The sequence below is a fragment of the Myotis brandtii genome, unplaced genomic scaffold (assembly GCF_000412655.1).
Source record: "Myotis brandtii unplaced genomic scaffold, ASM41265v1 scaffold604, whole genome shotgun sequence".
NCBI lineage: Eukaryota > Metazoa > Chordata > Mammalia > Chiroptera > Vespertilionidae > Myotis > Myotis brandtii.
In genome coordinates this window covers 3,594,144-3,620,573 of record NW_005370286.1, presented here as the reverse complement: position 1 = coordinate 3,620,573, position 26,430 = coordinate 3,594,144, and the positions used below count along the sequence as shown (strand labels likewise).

General features: G+C 45.3%; 1 long non-coding RNA gene across 3 annotated transcripts in view; it reads left to right on the top strand.

The window, feature by feature from the left end:
• Nucleotides 1–26,430, top strand: part of LOC106728392 — a 66,886-nt gene that overhangs the window by 10,757 nt on the left and 29,699 nt on the right. For 2 of the 3 annotated variants that reach the window (XR_001364694.1, XR_001364692.1), the window contains exon 3: nucleotides 23–142. This is a non-coding gene — a long non-coding RNA (uncharacterized LOC106728392). Of the gene's footprint in view, nucleotides 1–22; nucleotides 143–6,660; nucleotides 7,173–26,430 lie in introns of those variants that run through there. The other variant, XR_001364693.1, reaches the window with a different exon arrangement.

Sequence of the window (26,430 nt, the reverse complement as noted above, 5' to 3'; positions counted from 1 at the left end):
TCTGCCTTTTCTGTTGCTACAGGCTCCTACCACTTCAATCCCCTGTGCCCTCTGGAACAATGTCTAGCTCAGATGTTGGCAGCAGCAACCCACAAACCTTCACAGCACTGGGACCCAGGAGCCTTGGTTTTGAGGACAAAAGGTAAAATGTGGAAAAGTTTTCCCTGGGGCCTGAGAGGTGGTGGTCCCAAGAATGGATGTTTAGTTTAGGATTAGGGGTAGTGATGTGTCCGTTCTGAGCATCAGGTCCCCAGTGACAGAAGCATACACGTGTTACTTAATGTGTGTGTGTGTGTGAGAGAGAGAGAGAGAGAGAGAGAGAGAGAGAGAGAGAGAGAGAGAGAGAGAGAGAGAGAGAGAGAGAGAGAGAGAGAGAGAGAGAGAGAGAGAGAGAGAGAGAGAGAGAGAGAGAGAGAGATAATGTGGGGTCCTCTAGGGCAGGAACCTCTTTTCTCTGCCCAGGTCTTAGAACAGTATGAAAAGGAATTGCCTGGATGGTTGACTGATAGGTCTTTTGGGGCATTTGCATTGTAACAAAGACTTCTGCGTAAGCCTCAAAGAATTCCTGGGATGAATGGGGCCTTAGAAGGCAATTTTGAGCCAAGGAGATGTACATTGCCTCTTGCCCTCACTGTTCCTTACTGCCCTGTACCCATCAGAAGAATGGGGTTCTACAGCTAAGCATACTCATTCTGACTCTGCATCTGTGTTGTCTGCTTTAGCTAAGCACCAGTAGAGCCACAATTTAGTAACAAAATACATTTAGCAAGCAAATGTTTTAATTCTTTTTTTCCTGATTGATAGCAGAGTTTCAGGGAAGTACCTTGACAAGTAGCTTAATAATAAACACAGCAAAATAAAACAGAACTAATGAAAGAAAGTAAGATACTGATGTGCAGAAAATCTCAACACTGTCGTGTTTTGTTTTTTTTTGTAATCAGGAAAAAATTACCAAGATGTATTACTCATAAGTGCCTACTAAAAGCCTTTTTAAAATAAAGGTACTATTAATGGGCATCCTACGACTGAAATAAGCCCTCAAATAAAAATGAAGTTAAGCATAGAAATGGAGGCACAGAGATGCTAAGCAGTTTGCACAAGGTCACACAACTACTAAGTGGCAGGGACAGTATTCCAAGTGAGGTTCATCTGTGCCCAGATTCTGACCAGGTGACCACCATGACATACAGTATATAATACACTAGCTCTTTGTTCCTTCTACCTCACAACCAGAGGAACTAAAGAATCAACATCAGCAGACATTCAGAAGGACCCTGGCTGAGCATCTTTCTTCTACTTACTCTTCAGGTTCCCCCAAAAGACAAAGAAGTCTTATTAACACTGCAAATAGCTAATAAGCATGTGTTCAAGTGTTAGGTTAGGTTATAAGATGTTGTAAAGCAACACTTTCTGACTACCCTTTCCTATTGGGTAAAAATCTAACCACTGAATTTTGAAGTACTTGTTTCCTCTAATTACAAAATATTGACTTACTTCAGCTTACTTTAAGACGTTATGAGGTTAGTACTACAAGTTCGAAAAGTGCCAATAGGGCCTTGAATACAGTTAACCCTTGAATAGCCTGAGTCCACTTATATGTAGATTGTTTTCAATAATTATGTATAGTACTGTAAATGTATTTTTTCTTTACAATTTTCTTAATAACATTTTTTTCTCTAACTTACTTTATTGTAAGAATACAGTATATAATACATATAATATTCAAAATATGTTAATTGACTATGTTATTGGTAAGGCTTCTTTCTGGTCAACAGTAGGCTATTAGTAGTTAAGTTTTTATCATTAATTTTTAAGAGTTCTTTATATTTCTGGATTCAAGTCCATTTTCAGATGTATGATTTGCAAATATTTACTCTCATTCTGTGAATTATCTTTTCACTATCTTGATAGTGTCCTTTGAAGTACAGTTTTAAAATTTTGGTGAAGTCAAATTTATCTAGTTTTTCTTTGCTTGCTTATGCTTTTGGTGTCATATCTTAGAAACCATTGCCTAATCCAAGGTCATACCTATGTTTTTAGTTCTTACATTTAGATCTAATCCATCTTTTTAAAAATATTTTTATTGATTTCAGAGAGAGGAAGGGAGAGAGAGATTGAAACATCAGTGATGAGAGAGAATCATCTATTGGCCGCCTCCTGCACAACCCCCACCGGGGATCGAGCCTACAACCCAGGCAAGTGCCCTTGACCGGAATCGAACCTGGGACCCCTCAGTCCGCAGGCTGATGCTCCATCCATTGAGCCAAACCAGACAGGGCAGGTCTAATCCATCTTGAATTAATTTTGTATATGGTATGAGGTAGGGGTCTAACTTCATACATTTTCATGTAGATATCTAGTTGTCCCAGACCATTTGGTGAAAAGATTATTTTTTCCCTCATTGAATTGTCTTGTACCCTTTTCAAAAATCAATTGACCATAAATGTGAGAGTTTATGTCTGGACTCTCAATTCAAGACCTCAGAGCCTTTGCATAGGCAGTGTTCTTATAATAAAGTTCCCCTGCCTTCTTGCCAGACGGCCCCTTTATTCTTACAGGACTCTCTATCCTCTCTTCCAGGCATTGTGACACCCCTTCCTTAGACCTCATTGTTCTTTGCACATACTTTTATCCTTGACTCTGTCACTCCAAAGGGTGTTTAAATTTGCTAATATGCCTGTCATTCCAACTAGACTGTGCTTCTTGAATGCAGGGACAATAGCTCCTTATCACTCCAGGACCAGGTATTCAAAGTGTGTTGAATGAATGATTTGAATTCACTTGGTATATGTAAACTATGGGTAGAAGAGTGACTAGAATTTTATGACCATTAACCCTGGAAAGCACATCTGTGGGTATGTTTTTTATACAAACTGAAGAGGAGCTTTGACAATTATTGGATTCATTGAAAGTTTTTGACTTATTAAGAGCCTTGTCAGGCTTTATACATACATATTTAAAAGAAATCCATTTGAGGGCCTGAATGCATCGGTCAAATAAGCCAATGGTTGTCAAAACCTCTCTTTCCTTGGAACTCTATAGAAATTGACCTAGATGCTCATCCAACCTCTAGCAAATTCTGTTCTCATTTCTGCCAACACTACTTTTCCTCAAACCACACTTGGGCTCATTACATCCTCTGATACCTTTGAAGATGTTCATGAGTTTCAGATGTTTTTATCCTCACTGTCTTACTTCCTGGCTCAGGTCAAAATGTCTTTGGACTGAAGACAACTCAAGAGCTGGCGAAGAACATTTATTCTGCCCTATTTAGACCACATACATTTTTATAGTCATTCTCATCTGAGCAAGAGTAATTAAGACTCTAGACTGAGAAGTGTACAGTCCTTTCCACAAAATTGCTTAGCTAGGCAGACCTTTCTTCTTCCATGTTCTTCAGTTACCTCAAAGATCTCTGGGGGGGTGGATCCCTTTCCTAAAGAATAGGAGCCAAATGGTCTTTGGCCAAGGACAGTTTCCCAACACAGCATTTACTACTCCATTCATGTATTCTAATACACAAAACTGACACATACTTCCAATGTAATATGAAGGTTAGGAATCTTCTACTTTGAAACTATTCCACATGTCTCAACTGTGCCAAGGTTCTTTCAAAGGACTTCATAATACTTTTAACCACAAAGCCGCTACAAATGGCTTTGCCTTTGCATTAGAGTTCAGAGGTCACACGTAAACCTTGAATAAATTGCACTTAGTTTATGAAATCAATAATTCTCTTATTACTCTCTACTTGAGTCCTAAACTTTTTTATTAAAACATTTCTAAGTGCTCATTCTAATATCAAAACAGCAAAATTTCAGAAGACACTTTAGAGCCACAATCTATCAGAAGCAACAAAAATGAACAACAAAGGTCCACTTAGGAAAAACTGAGTTGAAGAGACGGGGAGGGAGTTAAGCTCAAGCCCTTCCTCCCCTTCCTCCCATGGAGTTTCTGTCACATAGAAATATAAAGAGACTTACCACTCCCAACGTTTTTTTTTAAGTCAAATAATTTTGGGAAACAATGGGCTAACCTCTGATAAGCAAAGTCATTCCTTACTGCAGACCAGGGAGCCTCTAATATGCTCATGGGTGCATTACGATTCTCAAGGGAGAACATTGTGTAATTTTCTCTAAAGGCATTTGACCATGGAACATTTTTGTTCCAGGTCATTTCTTCTCAAAGTTAGTGTTCCATGGAACACACTTTGGGAAATGCTGCCTGACAACTTCTATAAGAGTCTAACTCCTGGGTTTGCACATAAATTCACACTCCTTTATTCATATCTGAAAACCCTCCTCTTAAGGAACAATCATGTCTTAAGAGGAGAAATGTTTATACGGCTTAGGGCATCTGTGGTTTAATTCAGGGAAGTGTTTTCATGCTACTTGGCCAGAGCTAAGCCATGTCCTCCAATATTGTTTTGCAGTAATAAACATGATTATTTTCATTTCCATCTGTTGGAATCCTATGTCTCTCAATTAGTTTAAAACTCAGCAGAATTTTTTTTTACCGGGCTCATTAAAACCTCAACAAGACCCATTAAGCTGAGGTTCCTCCAGACACATTTTGAAAACCACTGCTTAGGTTAATGGGGAGTAGGTGGGCATCACAGAGTTGAAAGCAAAGGAACAACAAGATCAAATCAAGAGCTGATGGAGGCAGGGATACCTGACTGAGTCAGGAAAAAGATACTGGGGACCTGATCCGGGGCAATGATGGTTAGAGAAGAGAGGAAGTCATGGAGGGGACAGATTGGTAGGCAGGACTTGATGGCTGATGGCTCTGGGTCAGGGGAGCACCTGACGTGGGTGACTGTGAATAGAGCTACATGAAGAAGAATAAAGGGGAAGGTCAATTGTGATCTTTATTTGAGCTGTGTGTCCTCAACTCTCACGGTTAGAGGAGGGAAAAGATAGCAGTGGTAATAGAGAGAAGAGGGAAATTATGAGACTAGAGTGAAGCTTTCCTAGGGTTGGGGTAGAAAAGCATTAGGAAGGAACATGTGTTCAGAGAAGTCTTCACTTTGAAGCTTGCCCTTGGAGGTTGCCTCACTTCCTGTCCAGGCCTGCAATTTGGGAGGTGACATTAGCAGCTTCTCAAGCAAGAAAAAAACTTTTATTTATTTATTTATTCTTATTTTTTAAAAATTTATCTTTATTGTTGAAAGTATCACAGATGTCCTCCCATCAGTTATCTTTATTGTTGAAAGTATTACAGATGTCCTCCCATCAAGGAAGTACTTTCTCATTTTCAGTTTACAACTACCATTCTGCCAGACACAGGTGTCTGCCTGCATCAGTGTTTCCTTGAATTCCTATGAGTAGATCTGTAGGGGCTGATCCCCACTGGCCCTGATAAGCAGGAACAACTGGGACTTAACCCACTTACTTTACCAGGTTTTGTCCATGGGAAGCCCTGGCTACTGTGAATCACTTTCCACTAATTTCTGCACCATCTTTCTCATGGAGGAAATTAAACGAGATAACAACTGTGAAGCACCAAATGCAGTGCTTGGCACATAGTAGGTACTACTCATGTTAGTACCTTTCTTCTGATATTCACAGCCCTCAAATGTGCCAGATTGTCAGAAAGGTCATCCTAGTGGTGACCAACTTGGGTGTGACTCCTAGGGATAATAATTCTGGCCTCAAAAGATTGTTGTGAAGGTTCAATGTGATATGCCTTGTAAAGAGCCAAGTACAGTGCCTGATACCTAGCAAGTGTCAATACACCATAGTAGCCGCATAGCTGTATTATCTTGAATACAAATTCAGAGGAGACGAGGGAAGACAGTGACTTCTAACGTGATAGACCAGGCTTGAATCCAGCCCAGAATATTAAAAAACAAAATGCCACAAACACTTTTCCCGCAAATGCAAGTTGCTTTATTTACTTATCTTTTAGAATCTGTAAATAGTTTGTGTTGTGGGCTGTGCATCAGCTAGTCACCCCTACTTTGTAAGGAATATTTGGTAAACTTGTTTTAGAGCTCAATGTATATGCAAGGTATAGTGAGTTGAATGGTGGCCCCCAAAGTCCTAACCCCAAGTACTTATAAAAAGTGACCTCATTTGGGAAAAGGGTCTTTGCAGATGTAATTAAGTTAATGATATTGAGATGATACCTGAATTCACCAGATAGGCCCTAAATCCAATGATCAGTGTCTTTGGAAGAGAAGAAGACACAGGAAGAGAGAAGAAGGTCATGTGAAGGTGGAGGCGGAGATTGGAATGAAGCAGCCACAAGTCAAGGAAGGCCAGGAGTCGCCAGAAGCTGGAGGAAGCAAAGATTCTCCCCCAGAGCCTTGGTGGGAGCACAGCCCTGCTGGCACCTCCAGACTTCTGGTTTCCAGAAGGGAGAGGGAATAAATTTCTGTCGTTCTAAGCCACCCAGTTTGTGGGAGTTTGTTACAGGAGCTAGAGTAAACTAATACATCTGGAACAGAAATGTACTCAAACTAACTTTGCCAACAAAAGATAGAAAGGGCATTTTCTGGAAGGACACGAGGGGACTTCATGGGTTCTAAGGACAGGAAACTCAGGCTGGCCTCATATGAAACAAGGACCAGGCCTAGAAAGTTGGGAATAAGATGGCCCTCTCATTTGTGGACACTTGATCTTCTCCCTCTTGTCCTTCTTCTGTCTCTGTCTGCAGATGGCTCTCTGTGGTTCTTCATGCATGTGGCAACCTGACCTGTCTTGGCATCGCATTTCAAGTGCCTAACAGACCAGCACATGGCTATGGGGCCTGATTCCAAATTCCAGGGACAGAGAATCCCTCAGCCTTGGTAGAATCAACTCTTGCCCAGGGGTGAGACCTGGTGTCTGGGGGTGAGGAGGCTGCTGGCAGATATCCTTGAAGGTCTCTACTTGAATGCAAAGACAGTTTGAAGAGCAGACAATATCCATCCAGTCACCAACCTGGCAGGTCTGGGAGAGTCTGACCTTCTTTCCAAACTTACTCCCTGCATTAGACAACGTCCTTAGCCTTCTGCCCTCTGTCTCCTCAAACTCCTCTCGGGCAGGACCGCATCATATTTCTGAGGGAGGAAAGCAGTTGAAAAGCCATCCATTAGATTCTCTTCCTGTTCTAAACGTGAAGCTCATCGACTGGCACAAAAACATTATTGATTTTTGTCTTTTATAAAAATCTTCTGAAACAACAAATTTGCGCTTCTCTTGGAAAAATATTTGGCCTTTTTTGCACTTAGATCTTCATTTGTAAAAATACCTGTTTATTTATTTTCATGCTGCGTTGGAAGGGCTCCTGTAGGCCAGGCAGTCCAGGAGATGCTTGGAGCTTGAAGGAGGGCCTTTGCCTGTCATGCCTTTGATCAGCAAAGCAAAGCCTCAAAGCAAATAGAAATCCAAGCCAGGCAGGGAGGGCTCTGTGGTAGAACAAGAGAGACGGGTTCTGGGGAGAGTTCCATTCCTTGAACTTGATTCTATCATCTAGGAGAATTTGTTGAATGCATACTAAGTGCTGGGCATTGGCCTAGAGCTAGGATTACTGAGGGCAATAAACGGGACACTGTGGGTCCGGCATGGAGGCTATGGCCGCGGGACAGGCAGGCAGAAATAAAAGAAAATGATGCAAAATGAATGCATGACTGCAAGCGGTAACAAAGGTCATAGAGGAAAAGGTGCCTGGCATAGTAAGAGTGAATAAGTCAATAATTAGCCCAGTGGGTCAGGGAAGGCTTCTCTGGGGAAGGCAGATTTCCCTGAGATCTGAAGGGGGAGTAGGTGTTTAATTAGATGAAGCTGACAGGAGTGGGGAGGCAAAGGGAATATTGCATACAGATAGCTATTCATTATGCCATCCAGGTAGAAACCCATAAAATGCAAATTAGAGACATATGCACTTGCAGGCCCACAGACTGGGGGAAGGATGAGATGCCAGGCAGTTCTGCTCTGCTTTTTTGCTCTCTGCAGATGCTGGAAGCTGCATGAGGTTTCCCCCAGGTCTCTGGCCCCAGGCCGATCTCCCTGTAAGAGGCTGTAAGAAGAGGCTCCCGGGATGCCCAGCCTTGTTGAGTGCCCTCAGGCCTCTCTGCGTCAGTGTCATCTAGATTCTAGAGGGTTTCAAGGAGCTCAGTCTAAAGGAGCCTGGGCAGACAGAAAATGATAGATTTTGTCAGAAAGAGAATTAATTATGAAAAGAGGAGCTCTTTGGTTTTCTTTTCTCTTGTCTCTGAACGGAGAAGATGGGAATCTTGGGGCACAGGGAGATGCCCCCCCCGAGATTTTCCCACCTGAGATGTGCCTATGTGAGGTCTGCTAGTCCTCGGAGAAGGCCACCTGGAGGAGTAAGTTTCATACCCCAGGAGCAGGAATCAACATGGGGGAAAGTAGAGGCCATAGTAGAGGGCACTTAGCTTCTCCCCAGGACACTTTCTTGACCGTTCCTGATGGCCCTCTCCTTCCTGGGTGTCCCAGGAGCCGGGGTGCCCCTCTAGCTCCTGGTCTGCTTTATAACGCTTTGCCGACATGTCTGTCTTCCCAGCTGGTTGCTGGGCTACTCAATGGGCTGTATCTTTTCCTGCTTTTGTTGTGTGTCTAACACCTGGTATTCACACGATAAGCATTCAATACAGATTCATTAAAGGACTGAATACATGGGTCTTATTAATTTCTACTCAGCTTTAGTCCCAAACATTTTGAGGCTGAATCATGGTGCTTAGAAGTAGATGAATGCGATGAGATGAAGGGTATTGTTCACATTGCCTTGTACATTAGTAGGTGCTCCATTGTGACTTACGGAGTGGGTGCTTATAAATATCTCCATGTTAATGCTCTGGCATTTATATCGAGCACAATTTATTTGTTAATGGCATCGATCTTGTAACAAAGCAGCACTTTGGAGCAGCATTCACACATCCCTAAGCGAGTTACTCCAGTGAGACAGAGATCTTGCCATCACCATTCTCTATGTACACAAGACTCTATGCTTCTGCCCTTTGGTTAAAGATAGGACATAGGTATTTTTCTGTTTTGATTGTTGTTGTTATTTTGTCCTATGCCCGACCTTCGTAGGTCAGGACATCTAGTTTTCCTAGTGAGTGTGTGTTCAGGAAACAAAGGCTGACGGTCATTCAGCAAAGGCAGTTGAGGTTCCTGTATCTCCTCCTTGCATAATCACTCTTGCCAGTTACATGAGCGTGGGAGGGGGTGGCGGCTTGCCAGCGTGGTCTGCGCCTTTGGATAAACAAACATCAATATTTATCAGAGCTGCTCCGGTGTGCTTCCTTGGCTGCTGGAACAGGGAGACCTCCCTGTGCTTGTATATAGTTTTCTCTGTATGAGATAAACATTTGGGGCCATTAAGAGGGTGGGGGGAATGTTTGTACTCTGCTCCCGAGTTACCTAGGCTAATTTACCACATTAGGAGGCCTCATAATTCATTAATAATATACAAATACAAACCAAGGGAAGAAATTGCCTTGTTAATTGACTTTTGTGATACAAATCTAAGACTCACTGGCTTTAAACATTACCTAGCAGCTGTGCGTGTACCTCACACTTCAGAGAAAGCAAAAAGCCACCCAATGAAAAGGCTTGAAATCATTGACTTTGGAAACAGACACTCACCTCCACTGGTGCTCCCTAGGAATCTGGAGGTAGAGGAGACAAGGAAAGGAGACAAAGAGATGGAGAGAGATCCAGCCATCCTAGAATGCAGTCAGGTGTACTGCCAGTGAGGGCTAGGCTATGCTGGGCCATGCTGGATTGTGCTGGGCTGTGTAGGGTGTTGCCAGGCTCCCTACCCCAGCCCAGATGGCAGCCAAGCTTGATTAGAAACAGTATCGCTAGGCTTAGCTGAGTGGTCCAATCAGGAGCAAAGTTCATTGGTCTAACGAAATCTTCCCCGCTGACATCCCTAGGCGAGGCTGCTGTCTCTTGTGCTCTGTGATCAGTGCCTATGGAGAAGTCGTGGAATTTTTGTCAGTTCATTAATAATGAACTGGGAGGTAGTAAAGTCGAGTGATGAGGTTTCACAGGCCAGCCTTGATGGTCAAATGGATCTTAGATTTAAATCCTCTCTCTCCCTGTGACTGCCAATCACCCATTCCTACCTGTATGCAGCTGGAATTTCAAGCTCATAAATGTGACTTAGGCATTAGCATCCTCATCATTTCCTTTGAGTCGGCAGTGGGGTTACCTTGATGACAGCCTGGTGCCTCCTTAAAGAAGCCACACACCCATGGCATGGAATCCATGTGGATTTCACTGCAGATTTCATTAGGGAGGCAGAGGGGAGACTGCTTGCATGCCCCGCCGCACACAGCCTTAATCCTCCTGCTTGAGTTGCCTGTTCTCCCCAAGGTGGTCCTGGATTGCTTTGCCTCTGGGAGTTTTCCTCTGTGACCTTGCCCTTCGGAGTCTTCCAATTTCTCCCTTTCTTGCCTTTCTTGATTTAAAAAAAATAATAGAATATGAGATCTGTTGTTCGAAGCTTGAGATTCATTTTTCTAGTCTGTAAAATGGAGATGATAATAATTCCTACCTCATAAGGAGAATTAAATAATTGTGAACTCTAAAGCCATGTTTCTCCAACACGACCTATGAAATCAGTTTAATGGGTTGCTAGCAGCATTTAAAAAATGAAGTAGGATAAATAGAAAATATCAGAGGGCATCACTTAGAGTAGGGGTAAGTTTTATTTTGTGAATCTTTTTGTTCAGTTTTATATATGTATGCACGAAATTTGTGCAAGAGTAGGCCTTCCTTCCCCTGGCTGCTGGCACCGGCATCCCTCTGGCACCCGGGCCTCCCTTGCAGCTCCGGCTTCGTCTGGAAGGACGTTCAGTCTAATTAGCATATTACCCTTTTATTATTAGAGATTTGCACCACTGTAAAATGAATTTTTTACTATAAGCTATGCTAAAAAATGTTTGAAGTATTTGTCATTAAATTCACTTTCAGCCTTGAGTTAGAGCTCTCTGGGACTTAAGGAGCCACAAAACCCTGTTATTGAAAGATCAGAGACCTCCAATCTAGCCCCCAGCCAGGAAGCTGTGATGTCACACAAAAGGCACATTCTGGCAGCCCAAGGACTAAATTCTGTTCATAAATGTTTTTGTTAGGCTCACATAGCATTTACAAAAAAAATCTGACTTAATTACTGTAATTTGGAAATCAGGAGATAGGACATAAAAATCTAGATTTTCACTTTCTTTGGCAATTTGGAAGATTTGGCTATACCAGATCTTTCCTGCAGTCTCGATCTCACCTGTGTCTTCATTTGTCTCCTGCCTGGGCTCAGGAAGCACTAACGGCTACTCCTGACCTGGAGTCCTTCCCTCCTAAGGCTCAGTATTTGGTTTAGAGAATCACAAAGCTGGAGGTCCAAACCCTCATTTGTAGGAGGAAGATAGACGCTGAGGAGGTGCCTCACCTCGGTCACAGGGATCATTAGTGGTGCGGATGGGAAAAGCAACCGGTTTCCATCCTCCTGGGTCAGCGCTCCTGTTCAGTCTCATAAAAATGGAGACTTTCTTAAGAGATGTGCTTGACTCACCTCAAAGGTCATCAGCCCTCACCTTTTCCCTTTGTGTAGGCCAAGGCAAATGTTGTAAAAGTGCAATTAGATCCAGAGTGGCTCCTGCTTGTCTTACACGGTATTTACAAATCTCTGTCTTTGCCCTCCATGACTTTTCCTCGTGGCCTTCTGTGGCTACGGCTGCTCTGAGTGTAGCATCTGCCGGTGGAAGACATCCAGGCAAAGTGATGCACCCGAGTGGGCATTTGGAGAGGACATGCATCCCCAATGTTGTCTGGCTGTTTGCTTCACCCTGTTGTAGTTGGAGGACAGAGAAAACCAGCTTGGAGTGCATTTTTTGTCCCGTGAGGTCACAGGCAATGCCAGCATCAGCAGAGAGAGAGAAGGTGCAGGGCGGCCCAGGTGGGACCGTTTTTATAAGGGGAAGCCACCCTGTGCCAGGCACAGGGCCAGGAACTTGACAGATATTTTGGTAGTTTTAAACTTTTAAAGATTTGTTTTGTGTTATAAAAATAGTTAAACCTATACAAAACTACAAGGAATAATGTATAAACCTCTATACATCTGTCACACAGAGTCGATGTTTGTCAAGATTTTACTACGTATGCTTCCTAATCCCCCCCCTTTTAACTTTTACTTTGACATATAATTTACATACAGTAAAATGCAGAGATCTGAAGTGTACATTTTGATGAGTTTTTTAAACCTTTATTATTTTGAAATAATTCCATGTTTACAGAAGTCGCAAAAATAAGACAAAAAAATTCCATATACTCTTCAGTGAGATTCACCAAATATTAACAAAATACTACATTTGTTTTATTATGCATTACGCACATACACACATTATTATTATTTTTCCGAACCCGCCTTAGGCTGATGACTTTTGCCAAATATTTATGCCCATGTAATCATCACTCAGATCAAGTTACAGAACATTCCACATCCCAGAAAGTTCCCTGGCACCCTTTTCCACTTCCCATTTTTTATTTCTTTTCATTCATTTTATTTCCTTTCAGTTTTCATTCTCAGTTTTAGTCTTGCTTGTTCTTGAACCTGATGCAAATTGAATAATCCCATTTTATTTCTGCTTGTTATTTTGTTGATCCGCACCCAAGGATATTTTCTCCATTGATTTTCAGAGAGAGAGAGAGAAACATTGATGTGAGAGAGACTCATCAATTGGTTGCCTTCCAGATGTGCCTCGACCAGGGTGGGGATTGAACCTGCAACCCAGGTACATGTCCTTGACCAAGAATCAACCCATGACCCTCGGTGTGTGGGCTGACGCTCTAACCATGGAGCAATGCCAGCCAGGGCTCTGCTTAATTATTTTCAAGCAAACCCCAGCTCTCAGGTTATACATCTCTACGTACTTTTAATTTTATTATTTATTTATTTTTTAAATATATTTTATTGATTTTTTACAGAGAGGAAGGGAGAGAGATAGAGAGTTAGAAACATCGATGAGAGAGAAACATCGATCAGCTGCCTCCTGCACATCCCCCACTGGGGATGTGCCCGCAACCCAGGTACATGCCCTTGACCGGAATCGAACCCGGGACCCTTCAGTCCGCAGGCCGACGCTCTATCCACTGAGCCAAACTGGTTTCGGCTCTACGTACTTTTTAAGTATCTCTACAAGTCATGGGCATTTCTTCCTTACATAATCACAGGGCCAATGGGATTATGTAAAATGTCTTCATAACAAACTACTCAGATTACCTCCGTTTTCCAGGTGAGCACACAGCCTCCAGGAGGCACAAACGCTCGCCCCAGGTCACCCAGCAAGCAGCTGGTGAGAAGGCAGTCTTCCTTCCAGGCCCGCACTTTTACTTCGGAGTCTCTGCTCGTGGCCCCAGTGCAGGGTCACAGTAGAGCTGTGTGTTGCCTGTTAGGGAACAGGAAAGCCTGACAACCGTGTGGCCCCTTTCTTTCCTTTTCTCTCAGCTGGGCCCCCACAGCACATGACAGTCCCAAAATGCACTCCCAGGGACCCTGGGAGCACCCCGGCCCACATACACACTCATCCACACCCGCACGTTTAACCAAGGCTGCCTGCTGCCTCTGGCTGCCTCTCTGGAAGGACAGAAGGAAGGAAGCAGCCCCAGTGGCTGCTGGACAGACCGGATCTAGGCCTCCGAAAGGCGCTGAGACGAGTTCAAGAATCAAAGTGCAGACAAGACACATGCCTTTGAAATTTTAGGCCCTATTTGCAAACGAGTTCTAAAAATACACAAACCCACATTTATTAAAAAGAACACAAAGACCCAAAAAACTAAACCCACAGCAATCTGTTCTTCCAGAAGACAATTAGGTAGAAACAAATCTAAAAAAGCACCCCCATCCCTACCCCAGAAGCCGAGCACAGAACTTAACAGGAACATATAACTTACCGGAAGCCTGAATCAGCTGCTGATAATCATGATTTTATCCAGTCTCGTAAACTGTAGGGTCCACGTCGCAACTAGATAAGTCAAACCCTTAAATGTATTCACAAATCAAACATAACACTCTTCCCAGAGGACATATTTGTTTGGCGAAAATACCCTTATTGCTAGTTTCTAAAACAAAGCTGGATAGAGCTATTTAAAGGGAAGTGGATATTCCGCAAAAATGTATTTCCCAGGAACTTAGAAATGGAATCCTCCCCACTGCCCCGCCATCAGCTTCTCTGCTCTCCACATGGTGGGCCAGTCGAATACAAGACTTTGAAGCTGTGTTTCCTTTTCAGGCAGAGAGATCAAAAGAAGGGCCTCATGGACTTGGTGATGGGGGCCTGGGGGACTGAGGGAGGACGGGGATGGTTGAGGCTCCAGCATCTCTCCTTCCCTCCCTTCTAATACACTGCTTCATGCACTAAACCTCTGTATAAGATTGCCTTGGAAAATCACTGGCTTCATCCATCTTTTTCCTTCTAAGAAAGTCCACACAAGGGTGTGAAATTCCCTGGATTGTCAGTACCCTGCAGTCCTCGTCTGATGCCCATGGACTTGTCACTATGGTGATGTTTCCCCCCTCCCTCACTGCCCCCACGACTTATTGGTATCCTAGAGGGACAGTGTGATTTATTATGGGAACCAGCAATACATGGAGGCTTGAGAGATCCTTAAAAGTTCTTTATCTCCTCCCTTTACTCCTCCTTCTTGTCATTATCATTATTATAAAGATACATGCTCATCGAAAAATTAGTAAAACAGAAAAGTAGGACAAAGACAAAAAAAAAACCCCTTCATCATCTATTGCTTAGAGACCAGAAGGTGTATTTTTGTCTTAAACATTTAAAAATGCCCTAGATCATACAGTATCCACTTTGCACCCTGCTTTTTTCACAGGTATTTTTCAGTGCGAGTATTTCCTGCTGACTATATAATATTCCACTACCGCGATGCCCAAGATTCCATACAAGGGGGGGGATTTTCCTTTCTAAGAAAATTGCTTAAAACACTTCCTGACCTTTCCCTGAGGAACTCACTTCTATGACATGAACCAAGGAATGTGTCATTTTGCACACCGCCCATATTCATGCACTCAGCCATGAAGAAGCCCAGCGAAGCCGAGTTGGTATGACTCAGTAGTTGAGCATCGAACAATGAACCAGGAGGTCAGGGTTCAATTTCTGGTCAGGACACATGTTGGGTTGTGGGCTCGATCTCCAGTGTGGGGCGTGCAGGAGGCAGCTGATCAGTGATTCTCTCTTGTCATTGATGGTTCTATCTCTCGCTCCCTCTCCCTTCTTCTCTGAAATCAATAAAAATATATATTTTTTAAAAAAAGAAGCCCAGGGAAGAATGGACTTATAAAGACTATTCCTGTGGAGCAGGCGAGTGCGGGGCCGAGGCCTGTTACCCAGGAAAATGCTCTCAAGTGCTCTGCAGTTCGTGGAGCTGGAGTACCTTGGCTTCTCAGTAATAAATCACTTCCTTGGAGCAGTTTCAGGAGCACTTGCTGCCCTCTCATCTCATTAATCATACCCGTGCTTCAGGCTCTCAAAGCCTTTCCCAAACCTTTATGATTCCCACCGAAGGACCCAGAAAAAGGCCCTCTCTCCCCCCTGCGTCCCCAGAAGCCGAGCTGGAACATACAGCACTATAGGATGCAATGTCCGAAAGGAATGCCCGAAGTCTTTGCTGGATGCTGGCTCCCCGCTGGGCCTGGCGCCAAGGAATTATAAGTATGAGATTTCATTTCATCCTTATGGTCACCTTATGAGGCAGGGATTGTTCTCTCCACTTTGCGATGACGAAAGCGAGACTCAGCGAGAGCTCGGATTACTTGCTCAAGGTCACCAGGTAGGATGGACAGAACTGGGCTGGAACCCACCTCCCTGTCTTGAACCCCATGTCCTGCACCCCAGCCTCTTGCTCAGGATCTCAGCCGCTTGACGCCTCCGCTTTGTGGACTATGGATCTCGTCCTCCACCCGCACCAGGACCCCGTCTTCATGAAAGGCAGGGAGGACTTCTATCTCCCAGCAACGCCTCCTCCCAGACCTGCTCAGCACCGAAGGCAAAGAAGCACCCTTGGCCCCTGCTCCACCGAAGACCTCATGACCTCCCCAGAACCTGAGTGTTCAGGGAAAGGGGGCAAGAAGGACCCTATGGACACAGGGCCTTTTGATTTTATTTCATTTCACAAACACAATGAGGAAAAAAAAATCGTGCTAATAGGATTGCCAACTCAGCAGGCCTGGGCAAGCACCAAGTAAATATAGAACATCCTGGCACACCTTGAGATTTACGACAAGTTGGGAACAATGACAGGCAGCCAGAAATTAATCAGGAGCGGTGCCTTTTACGAAGGGGCGGGGGTGTGGAGCGAGAACAAGTGTGAATGGCAGCCATGATAACCAACTCCAGTTGATTTTGTGCCAGTTGTTCTGGGGGTGGGGGGTGGGGGGGCGCCATCGCTCCCAGGAGCAGAGGAAGCAGCCAAGCGGTTCTCTGGGTGCCTGAGTGCTTGCTGCTCTGACCTCACCAGCTTCTCCTCATCCTGGAGTCCATTGTCTGCAAAGGACAGGCTTCTTCTGATCCAGGGGTGATAAACCCCTTGTGGTCCTGAGCCCTGCCCTCCAGCCTCACTGGGAAGGCGCAGAGCCTTCTGGGTCAGCAGCTCTGACTTGGGGCTGAGGGACCATGGCCAGACTCTGAACTGCTCTCTGCCATCTCCTGGGCTGATCTCGTGGGCATCTTTTTGCACATTGTCCTTCCTCTGTCTTATCTCTCCCCTCCAGCAGGCAGCTAACTGCAGTGAGGGAACTGGTGAGTGAGCGGCTGGAGTCTGCTGGGGGTGGCTGAGAACCACAGCCTGGACCCCACCCATCACGGCATCTGTAGGCCAGCAGTTTCCTCCTGTGGGTCTGAAGGCCACGGTCTCATCCTCTCTAACCAAGTTTATCCTCCAGCCCCATGAGGCTGTCTGGGTGCCTGGTTGTATGAGGAGAGAGCAGAGGGATGCTGAGGATTGGGCGGGGGGTGGGGGGGTGTTGGGACTGTAGAGAAATTGCCATCCCTAAACCACAAATGGACAGGAGTGGGCAGGGTGCTGAGAAGTCAGCCCATTTCTGTCTTCCTCTTAATAATGCTGGCCTGGCCGGTATGGCTCAGTGGTTGAGTGTCAACCTATGAAATAGGAGATCACTGTTTGATTCCTTGTCAGGGCACATGCCTAGGTTGTGGACTTGATCCCCAGCAGCGGGCATTCAGGAGCCAGCCGATCAATGATTCTCTCTCATTGATGTGTCTATCTCTGTCTCCCTCTCCCTTCCTTTCTAAAATCAATAAAAAAGAAAAAGCTGAACGTGGGAAGGTTTGGTTTCCTGTTCATGTATGAAGAAGATGGACCTGTTGGTACTATGAAAGTAATTGAAAAGGCAACATGGAAATCAAAACGACCAGGCACAAAACTGTGATCATCGCTAGGATCGGGTGCATTCACTGAACAGTGGCTCAGGATGGCAGAAATGCCCGCTCTGAGCTAGTGTTCCTTCCCTTCCCTCCTGTGGCTTGTCTTTGCTGTGGACATCTTAAAACTCTTCCAGGTCAAGGCTGATTTGGCAAGTTTTTCTCTTGGACATTTGGGCCCCGCTCGAGTCCAGGGCCCAACATCTGTAATTTCCAGCTGCTGACATATTTAGAAAAGACTTTCATAATTAGGCCTTTAACTTCTATAATGAGGGCTAGGCACATGCCATCATTTAATCTCAATAGGACTGAGTGTAGAGAGGTTGTGTGACTCACCCCAGGGCACAACACTGGTTACAAGCCAATCATGTCTGCCTCTAAGTCCGGGGTTGTTTGCCCCTCCGCTTGGCCTCTTAGCTTTACCAGTGACTCTCGTCCACAAATGACAGCCAACGTCACATAGCAAGCCGTTTTATGGGAGCTCTTCTGCACCCAGTATCACTGATCTGTACAACAGCCATGAGAGGTTGTGGACATTTTTATTATGACTTGTCAGCATCCTTTACTCTTTCAGCTTTGCTCCCTTTTCCCAAGGAACCACACCTTCCTTATTCCAATGATTGGGTCTAGGGCCATAGCAATAGATTCTGCCTCCCACCAAAAGGCAAAACAAACAAAAAACAGAGCCAATTGTGGCACCTCAGTCCTATGGCTGCAGGGATTGGTTCGAGGATGTACATGTGAGCCCCGCTGGGCTAATCAGAGTTGATCTCAGGGATCTTGTACTGGGAGCTGGAGGAATGACCTTTTTCCTCTTGGGTAGGCGTTGTGCATGTGTGAGACTAGAGCTGAGGGCACCCAATGCTCCAGCCTCATGAGAAAGCAGGTTTGGGGAAGGAAGCCAGAGGCTAGGAGAGAGAATGCTGAACTGTTGGGGGTCCTCGTTTTGGTTCCTCCTGCTCTTCGTGCGTATATGGTTCTCCTTTTTGTCTAAGCCAGTTCGAGTTAGCTTTCCAGGACATACATTCAGAGGGCTCTCAGCGAGAGGCCAGCAGGAGCAATTTCTGGGGCCATGGTGGAGATTGCATATTAGGCTGTTTTTAGAGGCTATTCAAGGAAGCGCCCCTGTGGATGATATGCAAAAAAGTGTCTATTTTGTATGATGCAAACGACAGAAAACTCCAACTTAAACTGGCTTAGACAGGAGAGTTAATAATTAACGTAATTTAGAAGTATAGAGAAAAGTCTGCCTTCAGGTGATGCTTGATCCAGGCTCTCATGATGTCCCTGAAGTCATTTTTTTAACCCTCTCTAATCTGCCTTCCTCACGGCTCACAGAATGACCCCAGACTCTTCAGACATCAGCCTTTCCCTTCAGATAGCAGCGCACCTCAATTTCAGACCTTCAGAGAAAGAGAGGATATTTTTACCATAGATTTTGCACAAGTGCTGGATTTACTCTTCCTTGATGGCCCAGAGTATGTCAGAATCCCATGCTTGAATCAGCTCCTGGCCCAGGAAGGGGGTGAAGTTGCAGGGAGGCAATTCCATCTAGATTCCATGGCAGAGAATGGAGGAGGGAGAATTCTCTAGGAGGGAGAATTCTCTAAAGGAAAATGGAATACTGTTGGTGAGCGGAGCAGCAACTGTATGTGATGGGCATAGCAGCACATGTCCACTGCCACCCTTATTGCTGAGGCCTCTGTGTTATACAGACTTAGGTTGGGATTGGCTGAGATGCTAGGGGCAACCCAGCTCAGATACAGACACGCCCAAGTCAAGGTTCTAAAAACAACAGCAGGAGAAACACACTTTGGAGTATCTGCAGGCATTTTGGTAAGGGATGTCATATCATATGTCCTTGGTGGCCATCAGGGGACCTAGCTGATGATATGTGACCCAGCCTTCCTCCTGACCCCCAGATCTCCATGTGGTAGCACAAGATTCTTAACCTTAGCTCTCTGACACTCCCAACTCTGCTGCTCATTGGGGACCAAGGCATGTCCTCTCTCCACTCTCCCAGCCTTCTGCACTTCACCTCCTGGGGCTGGGCACTAACTAGCTGTGCACAGGCCTGTCTGTCTGCAGCAGAGGACAGGCCCTTTGAGGTTAGGAATGGGGGGTCATATTTATGAACCCCTCGTGCTGACAACAGGCTCCAGCAATGTTTGCTGAATCTACATCTTTAGGGTTTAGGTTAATTTTTTGAGTTTTACATTTCAGGCAGTTAAACTGAGTCGAGTGCCCTGACTAGGAAGCTACAGCCTCAGAATATGGTACAGGTTTTTCACTTCTGGAAGCCTGACCTCTCCAAATACCTGCACAGCTGTTCCTTTTGCATTACGCATACTATGGAATAATTAGAGGCAACCCCTGGTCCATGGGTAGAGTACCTCTCTCATAGGACACCTGGCAGCTCTTTTAAAAACAGGAGTTAGAATCTCATCTCTTCTTATGGAAAGATGTCCAGGATATACGTTCAAGTGACAATACAGATGACATAATGGTAGGTAGTACAATCCCCCCGGCCCCCTGAAATGCACAAAACCACTGATAGGCTACAATCCAAACTGTGGACAGTGATTCCCTTTGGAGAATGGGATAGGGCAGGATACTTTCATTTTTTACTTTATTTCTGTTTTGTTTGTTATGCTCCCTTTGACAGTGAGCATGTATTCCTTTTGTAATTAAAAAAGATTAAAATAAAAGTCAGCCCTAGCTGGTTTGGCTCAGTGGATAGAGCATCAGTCTGCGGACTGAAGGGTCCTGGGTTGGATTCCAGTCAAGGGCACATGCCTGGGTTGTGGGCTTGATCCCCAGTAGGGGGCATGCAGGAGGCAGCTGATCGATGATTCTCTCTCATCTTTGATGTTTCTATCTCTCTCTTTTTCTCCCTTCCTCTCTGAAATCAATCAACATATATTAAAAAAATAAAAGTAAAATAATTCTAGAATAAAATAAAAATAAACTATTGTAGTGGGCATGATAGATTGGTGTTAGCCATTCATTACATTCTCCTTCTGGTCTCCCATACTGCAGTAGCCCAAAAACTAAAAACTAAAAACAACAACAAAAAAACCCTACATTTCCCAGACTCCCTTGCTGCTAGGATTCTGGGTGTGATTTACATTTAGCAGTCAGATACCTTAGATGAGATTTGGGAGGGGAACATGAGCAGATGCTGCTCTCCTCCTGCTTGTGCTGAGGAGGGATTCAGCTCTATTAGGGCCAGGTTGAAAGAAGTCTCCATGTCCCATCACTCATTTTGTGGGCCAGGGGCAGAGCACCAATTGCTGGTTGGATTGGAGCTTTCTAGTTCAACAGGTAGCTTCCTGGTGGTCAAAGAGTCAGCTGCTCCCTTGTGGCCTGATTCTGCTGCGTGACCGGAAATTGTATGTCTCCTCAGCTTTTCCTATAATTCTATAAACTGTAATCCCCTTGTTTTTAAACTAGCTAGAGTGGATCTTTTTTTCCTTGACAGATATATGGAAATCTGTAAAAAGCAGCATAATGCTTCTTTGGGTTCCATGCCCTCTGATACCTTTAGGAAGCATGAGAAAACTGACTGTTTCTTTTAAATGAAGCTCAACTAGGGAGACTAGACTAAGCTTCTTAAAGTTTCACTCTAGGAATTTATGAAACATGATGGCACAAACAGAAAGAACCAGGAATGTGGTCTCTGAGCCTCCAAAACCACCTCTCTGCCTTTTCTCTTTTATGCACAGACCATTTCGCTATTACTGGTCATCTCATAAGTTCATTTACATCCACTTTGCAAAACCTTCCTAGGCAAAACCCTCGGGCAAATGCAAATGGAACACAAGAAAAGCATTATAAGGAAATAAATAAGGGTGTAGTCTACTGGTCCAACTAACATTAACAATAGATCCCTTTGACGTAAGAATGAACAGTGCCTTGTATTTTTCCTTTGGGTTATGTTTCTATTTTTTTTAAACCATTTTGATATGTAATTTTTGAAGTTAGGTGGCCTTTGTAGTTACTCACTAATGTTTATCTCAGAGACTTCGTCCAGGGGAAAATGCAGAATTCCCTTTTCTGATGAGGTCACCCTGGCAGTCCGAGGTTGGGTCTCCAAAGCTTGAGCAAAATTGGAAGTTGGAAGTGTTATTTGTCATCTGGCCAAGCCCCCAGAGTCCTGGTGCTCCCTAGCGCCTCCTCACCAGCTCCGCTTTGCCCTGCCATATCCACCACCACCGCCATCCTAGCAGCCCCCACTGTACAGCACTCTGCAGTTTACAAACCCTTTGCATTCCTTCCCATGTGACATTTGCCACAACCCTGGGAGGCCCGCTCAGCCTCACATCAGAGATGAGGAAGCTAAAGGGACTTGCTCAAAGTGACCCTGAAGTGGCAGGCATCGAATCAGAGTTTCTAACGTAAAGTCCAGTGTGTTTTCTATAAGGCCATGTGGCCATTTATGTTTTATTCTTTTAAAAAAATGTTTTTATTTGTTTTAGAGGGAGGAAGGGAGAGGGAGAGATAGAAACATCAATGATGAGAGAAAGTCATTGATGGGCTGCCTCCTGCATGCCCCCTACTGGGGATTGAACCTGCAGCTCAGGCATGTGCCATGACAGGGAATCGAGCCATGACCTCCTGGTTCATAGGTTGACGCTCAACCACTGAGCCACACCGGCTGGGCTATGTTTTATTCTTTATGGGTCTTACCTTGCCAGTGATGGCCCTCATTTTCCCCTCTGACTCTGGGGTTGGCATTCAAATCACACACGTGTAACTTGCAAACTGGCCTGGATTACTTGGCCTCTGGCTGCAGGTCACACAGTTCTCCAAAGTGAACAGCACCCCTTGGTAGCTGTCACCCTCCATCCCTCCTCCTTTCTCTGGGTGAGGAAAGCCCCCACTGGATTCTGGGAAGCGAGAGGGAGGGTTCAGGCAGTGACTTCTCTGTGACCACTGGATGTCAGTACTGATCTGCACCTGCTGACACAACCTCTCCCCCGGATGAGCAGAGTCATCAGCATCAGGATTTAAAGTGGAGCAGGAGTGGCCCATTGATAAAAGCAAAGCCTATAGAGACCGTATGTCTTAATTTCACCTCTGGGCTTCTGTGGCCACCATCCTTTCTGCACACATTTATCAGCCTAACGCCCCATTTCAGCTCATTTCTCCCAGATCTTCCAGAATAAATTTCCTCTCTGCTTGGACAGGCTTTGCTTACATGACCATAGCCTCCCAGCCACCGCCTTTACTGTTTTCTACTTCCCATCACACCTAAACACACACACACATGTACACACACATGCACACATGCTCTTACTTAGGTCTCCACACTTTTGCCTGTGTTTTTGCCCATCTGAAATTCTCTTACCCTCCTGTTAACCTATCCACATTTTCCTCTGTCTTTTTAAAAAAACATTATCAAGATATAATTCACACACAATACAATTCACCTATTTAAAGTGTAAGTTTCAGTGGTATTTATTAGTAGTATATTCACAGATACATGCAAGCTTTCCCAGTTAATTTTCGAACGTTTTCATCACCTCAAGAAGAAACCCTGTTCCCTTTAGCTATCACCTCCCAGGCCCCCGCCCCCCAGCTATCAGACCTAGGCAACCAGCAATCCACTCTCTTTCTCTGGAGATTTCTCTATTCTGGACATTTCATAGGAATGGAATTGTCACATGGTTTTTTGTGACTGGCTTCTTTCACTTAGCATGTTTCCAAGGTTTACCTATGATCAAGCATGTGTCAGTACTTCATTCTTTTTTATGGCCAAATAATATTATAATCTTCCCTGTCTTCCGAGGTGTAGCTTGATTTCAGCTTAAGGCTCGCCTCCTCCAAGAAGCCTCTGTAACTCCTTGGGCCCTCTGACCTCTCCCCGGGGTGTTGACAGTGGAGCACGGGTTCATTCTGATTCCTGCGTGAGCCTTTCATCCCCATTAGACTGTGTCGCAGGCCGGTTCCCTGGGAAGCAGGCGCTGAGATAGAGATTTGTGTGCAGGAAATGTACTGGGGAATGTTCTCAGGGCCCAGCTTGTGGAGGAGTGACAGCTGCAGGAACGGGCAGAGGGAGAAGTTGAGCTGCGGTGCAATTCCAGCCAAGGTCTCCGCCAACCTCTTGGAGCTCTGGAGCTGGGAGGGCCCTCAGAGTTGGGCGAGGGCTGGGCCTTTATACCCCCATGTCCACAGTCATTGGATGCAGCGGCTTTGGGAAGAGGGCATGCCCGTGGAAGAGTTGTCTCTCTTTAGCCAAGGGCGAGTACTGGAGAGGAACTCAGCTGGGAGCTGCTAATGGGCTGGGAGAGGAGAGGAGGCCTGCTAATAGTAAGTGACATCCCTGAGACTGGAACTGTCTCCTCATTCCACACCCTGTGGTCTTTAGCCACATAGTTGGCTTCCTCAACTTCTATCAGCCACCGTCAGCCCGTGTTTTCTTACTTGAGGACAGTGGTGGGGCCCTGAAGGCTGAGGAAGGACAAGAAGCGAGCCACATAGTTGGCTTCCTCAACTTCTATCAGCCACCATCAGCCCGTGTTTTCTTACTTGAGGACATTGGTGGGCCCTGAAGGCTGAGGAAGGACAAGAGGCATCTTTAGGGCCATTCCCACTGTCAAAGGCATGCCTGCTGTTGGCCTTGTCTCCTCAGCAAGCAGACGGCAGAAAGCCCTTCTAGAACTGGAGGTTGTTCTGTGTTTTTCCTCTGTCTTTCCTTGAGGACTTCAGTGGAGCAGTCAAAATATATTTTGCAAATTCCGTAAGAAGCTGAATAGCCAGCGGGGTGGGTGTTAGGGGAATCCGGGGGTGGGTGACGAGCATGGAGGCAGATGGTGGTCAGCCAGCATGGCTGGTGTTTACAAGTTTTGGCTTGTCTCACCTCGCAGTGGAGTTTTCACAGAGGGAAGTATGTCAAGGTAGACAGCGTCTCTCTTTTATGAGATGGCACATGACTATTGTTTCATGCAGTTATTCATTTACAATCATTCCTAATCGCAGAGCTCGCTGCCATCATCCGTTTCTGTTTCCATTATAAATCCAATTTTGGAGGGTAATGGTGTCTGTCATTTCATCTTCCTCAGCGCTTCAAATTTTTCTCTTTAAATTTTCTCTTTTTAAATTTTTCTCTAAAAAAAAGGAAGCAGTTTGTGTGTCTGTTTTAAGAAACTGAGGGCCTGGGCATTTGGGGGATGGTTTAGCAACAGGAATGTAGGCAGGAACAAAGATATCCAGTAGGTTTCAATTCCTAGGTCAACTTTGATCAATTAGTAGTAGATGACTGGAGTGTTATGCTGAGAAGAATGCTGAGACCATGTCCAGCATCAATGGGAAAGAGCAGTGATTGACTAGTGATGTCTGTCTCACATCTGCATGTGGGAGGAGCAGCTGGGAGGGAGCCCTGCAAATATCCTCTTATAAACTAGAGTAAGCTTATGTTCTCTCCTAACAGGAGCCCCTTACCTCTCTCTGTGCAGCATTTGATAGTTTCAAAAGCACGTTTCATGTGCTTTATTTTCATTTCACCATTACATCAACTTGGTGAGCTCAGTAGGGCTGCTCTGTCTTTATATTACTTAGTTCATCCATAAAATGTGTACTGAGCGATTACGGTACTGGACTGCGGTAGATCCTCTATGAAGGACCACCACCTATTTCTTCCCTTCCTGTTCATGCCAGCTGCCCCTCACCAAAATGTGGAAATGAATTCCCTGCCCTCGCATCTGGGCTGTGCTGAGTGACTTGCCTGTCTCACAGGAGGCAGCTGAAATAATGTTCTGGGACCTCTAGTGACAGGTCTTAAGAAGCCTTCCAGTGTCAGCCTGTGGCTTCTTCTTTTTTTAAAAATATATTTTATTGATTTTTTTACAGAGAGGAAGGGAGAGGGATAGAGAGCTAGAAACATCGACGAGAGAGAAACATTGATCAGCTGCCCCCTGCACACTCTTCACTGGGGATGTGCCCGCAACCAAGGTACATGCCCCTGACCGGAATCGAACCTGAAACCCTTGAGTCCGCAGGCCGAAGCTCTATCCACTGAGCCAAACCAGTTAGGGCAGCCTGTGGCTTCTTGAAACATTTGCTTTCAGAGCCCTGATTGCTACATCAGAAGTGTGACTGTCCTGTGGAGAGGCCCTGAGGCCGCAGAGAGGGGCCCCGCTGAGCCCAGAGGTCCAGCTGTCCCACTAAGACACCAGATATGTGGGAAGCCATCCTGGACCCTCCAGGCAAATAGAAGCCACTGCGTTTGGGGGCTGTGTCCATCTCCAGGTGAGAGAGGTACAGAACTCGGTGGACCCTTTGAGGAAAGGGGGTTTCAGAAGAGGCTTGTGAGGAAGCAGGGCTCCCAAGCTGCCCAGAAGGGGACATGTCCTTACAGTCACAATAGTGAGTGCTGGGGTCAGGGCTGAGCGGTACTGCTGATCTCCCTTGCAAATTACAGGCCATGGCTCTGGATCCAGAATTCCCGGTTTCAAATCCAGTAGCCCTGGACCAGGAGGCCACTTTTGAGATGTTAGTATCCAAGAACAAATTCCCTTGGGAAACTCCACGGGTAGCTTGACCCTCAAAAAAAAAAAAAAGGACTCATTAGGAGCTTGGGGAGCTGTTAATTGCCCTGTCCAGCTAAGATGCAGTGCTGCCTGATGAAAAATAATGAAATCACTAGAAGTTCCAGCTCCCTCCCTGTCTGCCCAGGTTCCCTCTGCTTCCTCTCTCTTCCCCTCTGCCTCCCAGGCACTGTAGCCCCTGCTACCCTGCCCAGAGACCCTCCTGGTGTTCAGAGACCTGTCCTTGGGCGGTCACAGTCTCGCAAGAACACACAGAATGCAGTTGTTTCGCCGAATTGTAAAGGTATTCATCTGAAAGTTATGTTTACAAAGGTATAAAGATTAATTCACACAAAGCTGCGACTCATCTTTCCTTAGGAAAGTATGAAAAGCTCCAGGAATTCATCTGGTAAAGCTGTGACTTGCGGTTGCCATGGGAACACCCACCTCCTCTCTCTCCTGGCCCCACACTGGAGTTGAAGGGCTGGAGGA